We start from the raw sequence: 6,000 nt of genomic DNA on the forward strand, positions 1-6,000 counted from the left end.
GTATACATTCTCGTAGATAAGAGAAAGAAGTTGAATGAAAAATTATCTTTCTTGTGTCAATGCTGCGATTAAATGTGACCTGATGCGTCGTCGCCGATGGGGTCTTGATCCACAGGTTAATGTCGGGAGTTCACGATCGATGGGACGAGGTGTTGAGGTCGATTACGTCAGGAAGTTGGGACGCTACCATCGTCTTCCGGGAAGGTGCCACTTCGATCGGGGCGGTCGCGCTTCTGGAGGCGATCGAGCTCCAGCACATAAGGCCCTCGTCGGCGGGTTTCCAACTTTGGCCCCTCGTAGAATAAGTTGGTGGTTACCTTTTCCCCTTTTTTTGTCATCCCATGGCCAGATGTCGGTCAAGGGCTTTTATACTATTATGCGAGGATCGGTCGTACGTGGATTTGATACGGTGAACGATCCTCAAGTTGCGAGATGGTACCTTTGTGTGGTCGCACGTCCGGAATGCACGGAACGTGCCTGGAATGCCCCGAGTTTTTCGGGACGATACTTGACGAGGGAGTGCATCTCGGTATAGGTCCCAACCCGGTGCAGGGAGGTACTCTCGTGCCGACTTGGTGGGGGCGTGATGCGACAGAGGTTGTGACGTGACGGGAATACAAAATATGCCTTATCATCATGAAATAAAGGGTTTTTTGTTAGTAGAATTTTCTGCTATTGTGAATGAAACAGCAAGAAATGATTTCTTGGGAGACAATATTAAAATTGTTATGCGAAGGTATAACATATCATAGACAAATTCACTTTGACTTAATAATGCAAAGTAAACAGGTTGTGCAAGAAAAAGTTCATGAAAGAGAAGAGGATTGTTTAGTTGATTCATATGCATGCATGCATGCGTTCCCTGTCGAGCAACAACATCTTGTCATTCTGCAACTATAACCAATCTGCACTATACAATCTTAGATAGACAACATCTTGTCTATATAACTTTTTGGGATTTGTTCGATTTCAAGAGAGGAGACAACGAATAACATACTATTAGTGTACAAAAACGAATAATGCTTTGAAATGTAAGAAAAAAAAGAAATATAACATACTAAATAATACTTACTGCATCCTTTAAGTCATAAAAGGAGCCTCTGAGTTATTCTCATCTTCATTCTTTTTTTCTTCTCTTATTTTTTTTACCCTTAATTGCCAATATTATAGGTTCTCCTTTTTCTTTTTTTTTTCTTTCTCAACCTCGTCCACAATCTTCATTGTCCTTTTGTTTCAACCTTACCTGCCACACGTCTATATTAAAAAAAGTTAGGATTTATGTTAAAAGAAAAAAAAAATACTAGTATGAGTTATGAGTTATTAAAGCTCATTATGGACTGAACTAATGAGCTATCTGCCCAATAGATAAGAATCTCTAATGGAATTATATCTGTAGTTAGATTTGGAAAAAAAAAACTCATGCAAATTCATAATTAGATCACTCATCGTCGGTTAATTCTGAGCAATTCAGTGGTCAAGAAAGTCTTGTCCGGCAAGAAAAGGTATCGAAATCTTGAATCAAATGGGATGATGCTAAAACCCAGAACACCAAGTAACCTCTTCTCAAAATCGATTAAATGAGGATTAGAGATCGATTAAATTAGGTTCTAGTTAAATCGAGTTCAATTGAAACATTGAGTTATAATACAAGTTGATTGATAGCTAATTGATGTTATTTAACATTAATGATATTTGAAAGATAACTTTAAATGTTTCAATGTATTATTTCATTTCTATATAGACATAACATGTTATAAGACGATTTTATTTTCCTACTAAGGACAGGTAGGGTGATTCCCTTTGAGGATTAACAGGTTATAAGACATGACGATCGGATAGTTATTATATCTATTATTGGATAGAACGTGTGTTATGATTGAGTCGGTACTAAGAGGGGGGGTGAATTAGTGCTTTCGTTAAAATCACTGGTTTTAAAAATTTTGTTCGATGAAAAATCGTATCGAAAAAATATTAACTTGGAAAGCGTACGGAAGCTTAGTGAAAGTATGAATTTAGTTTGCAATAAAGGTAAATAGTAAGAAGTAAATTCAAACCAGATTTTTATAGTAGTTCGGTTATCGTGATCTACGTCCACTTCTGATTGCTCTTTCGTTGAGACCACCGGCTTCCATTACCGAAGATCAACTACCCGTACAACTCAATTCTCTTTTTGACAAGTTGAGGAGAGAACCTTTACACCCCCACTTACTCCTCTCTTAAATAAAAATCAACCTTAGACTATAGAAGGAGAACTCTCATAAGATTACAACAGAATTTATCTTTGTTTTTGTTCTCAATTCTTGTGTGATCTGAACAGGGATGATAAAGGTATTTATAGGCTCCAAACAGATTAAAAATTGAAGCCTAAAAGTGTCTCATTCTCAATTTTTAGGATATTGGCGGTACCACCACTTGACAGAGCCTCGGAGACTAGGCTCTAGTGGTAACATCGCTTGATAGCTTTTATGGCCGATGATACCACTGCCAACTTTGGGCGGTACCATCGACTGGACCTCCTCGGAGGTTGAGCTTCAAGTGGTTCTATCACCCACCATGGGTGGTGCCACTGCCTAGCATGGTTCTAAGTGGCTGAGTGGGTATTCCATTCGACCCAACTCAGCCCTAACTTATGCCTAATTATCCCCTAATTGAGTTGACCTAATTACATTCTAAATTGACTCAATTAGACTCTAAACTAACTCAATCTAGACATAGTCGATTACAAGCGAATCCTATGTTGTCCGACATGTCATTGGTTCATCTGACACTTCGTCCAATCCTTCGATGTATTGCCCAATCGACATGTTGATTCTTGCAACTTCCAATCTCCTTGGCGTAAAGTCTGATCCTTCAACCCGATGCCTAAATTCATGACACGAAGCCTTCTACCGACACGTCGATCGATCCTCCAGCCGACGTCCAATCTTCTAATATGTTCTCTTTGGCCTAACGTTTGATTTCTCCTACTTTAATCAATTTGCCTTTTATGATCGAAGCTAGTCCTGCGTTACTTAAATGCATATTAGATCACAAACACATCAATTGATTTCATCATCAAAATCCGAGATTCAACAACATGTCCTTACTTTGACGAGTAAGAGATACTATTATTTATGTTGTTAGGAGTGTAATATGGATTTATTTTCATTCACTATTGTGAGTTTATAAAGGTTCCTCCGAGTATGCCTTCGAGCATTTGATATATGTCAATATGATGATTAACTTTTGAATATATATTTATTTTATAGTTGCCTTATAAAGGTTCCTCCTCGTATTACGGAATTTTTTTACTTTATTTTAAAATTTTAAAGTAACCAACCAATAATACTATACCAAATTTCAATTGAGAACAAATATTCCTTTAACTAGGGCTAGTTGAATTTTATTTTTGAGTTATTTTTGAGTTAGTATCACTATATTTCTAAATAAAACCTATGACTACTTTTAATTTATATTTTGATAAATAAAAAATTATAATAAATATTTATTATTTATATATATTAATAATGTGATATTTATTTATTTGACTTTTGATATATGGAATGATGTTATAATCCAATGAAAAAAATCCTAAATGTGGTAATATTCTTTCTTGTATAATGTAACAATTTATAACTAAAAAATTAATATAAATAAAATATTCCTGACTAAATTCATCATTTCGGCTTCTCGTTATCCAAGAAACAAAGATAAATTATTGTATATTGGTCATCATGCATAATTTGATTTAGTTACCTCATTTGAATAGACAACATAACATTCTAATCATCAAGTTATCGTTGAATCTGTAAAATTTTACAATCAAAATCAGAAATAAGCATTTTATGGGGAGGAATCATGGTTTAGAATTTATGTAACAACTTGGGTAATAATGACATAAATATAAAAAGACAAAGGTTCGCTACTTTAATAGCTCTAAGGTCAATTTTCAGAATGAATGAATGAAAGCATATCGAGGGATAATAAATAATTTATCATAAGTTTTTTTTTTTTAATTTTTATTTTAATTATCACTAAAGGACTTTTACCCTAGATTTGTACCTCCAAAACAACAATCTCCTATGTCGATAGAATATTCTCTTAAACGTTGGCTAATTGTAAAAAATTGTTTGCCCATGAGAGATAATTTGGGGAATAAAAGTTCAATTAAGATTTTAGGAAGAATTTTATAATTTAAATTATATAATAACATTGATTAAAAACCACTTATAACTTTATGAGTCTTGCATCAGTAAAAGAAAAAGAAAAACTTTAGTCAATCATCAATAAGCATACACCTATGATGAAAATGATGAAATTAAAATCAGTTGGACCATTATGATATTCCAACATCCACTAAATAATTCAATTATGTAGTCATCTAGATCGAGTCTTTTTTACCAAAATCCATAGATCTTAGAAAATCTTAAATTTACTTATATTCAAAGGGTATGAAAAGTTAAGATTAGAAATTATATGTAGAGTAGGCCAAGTTTGAGCAATCGATTAATTCCAAAAATTGGAGTAAAAGACACAACTTCGACCCTAATTTGATCATCCTTGTAACAAATCTCACTATCTTCCCGAATACATTGGATTTTGCTTTTGTCCTACACTCATGTAAGTCACATTGCGATAAGATTTGGTGTTATGGTCACCCCTCATTTGTCCATTTTGTTCGTATCATAATCTACCATCTCAAATTAATTTATCTAAAAATGGTTTGAAGTGGATTGATTCTTAAGACTCTTAATTAAGGCTCATATTGGCATTCTTAACTTGGAAGTCTTCAATTTACTCGAGTGTCGAATGTTCTTTTTTCAAGATTCCTTAAAAATTAGCAATTCTATAAATTAAAAATACCCTTAAACATTCAAAATCAGTAGTAAAATAATCCCTCACACAACTATTGTATCTTTAGCATCCTTATGTTTATCTGAAAATTTTGAAACTAAAAATGGCTTTTTTTTTCAGATGATTATTTTCTTTATTTGAATTATGAAAAAGTAGTGATCAGAGGCAACGTGAGCAATTTAATGATCTTTTCACTATCTATTGATCTTAGTGATAACTAAGGCTCTTAATTCAAATCAATTTTATCATTTACTTGGCAAGTTAGATATCATGGATAATGTCTAACAGAGGAGAGTGCTTAGAAGGATCACACTAAATCTAATAATTAACTACTATTTTCATATGATGTCTGAAATGGTAATATTAAATGTAATTACTTATTGTCATTTTCACAAAAATATATGAAGATGATATGTTTTTAGCTTTAATGTAATACAATAAATATGAATATATATATATATATAATATACATATATATATATATATATATATATATATATATATATATATATATATATATATATATATATATATATATCATGGAAAGAGTCCATGAATATGGTAATCGGTCCTCGAAACATTTCTCAGTTTCAGATGATGAAAGTTCGATATCTTCTCACACTAAGAGTCATCGGCCTTCTCTATTCTCTATATAATGGACAGTTGTACTTTTCCAAATCTCTGATGGTTGGAATGGATGGTATGCTCAATAGCAGTCATAGCATCAACCTCGGAAGTAGCGGTCGTCCCCTTCCCGATAACCTGCTGGCAGAGATCCTCTCCTACCTCCCAGCAAAGACCTTCTTTAGGCTCCTCTCTGTTTGCAAGACCTTTCGCCAGCTCTCATCAGATTCTCATTTTCTCCTTTCACAGACGTACCACAACAATGTCATCTCCGGCTTCTTTCCCCACATCCGCAACATTCCTGGGCCCTTCTTCCTCATTGACCCCTACGCCGGTGTGCCCAGAAGCAGCCTCGAATTCTTGTCCTACAGGAAAGTCGTAATCCTTGGGTCAGCGGGTGGCCTCGTCTTTGTCTTGCATAACAAAGATGATGCCTTATGCGTCTACAACCCGGCCCGTGGGACTCGGTGCCAGCTGCCCTCCCCGCCGAGCAAGTATTGGACATGGGGCGGCATCGGCATCGCGGTGAGATTCATGAACGAT

The sequence above is a fragment of the Musa acuminata genome, unplaced genomic scaffold (assembly GCF_036884655.1).
Source record: "Musa acuminata AAA Group cultivar baxijiao unplaced genomic scaffold, Cavendish_Baxijiao_AAA HiC_scaffold_1072, whole genome shotgun sequence".
NCBI classification, from domain to species: Eukaryota; Viridiplantae; Streptophyta; class Magnoliopsida; order Zingiberales; family Musaceae; genus Musa; species Musa acuminata.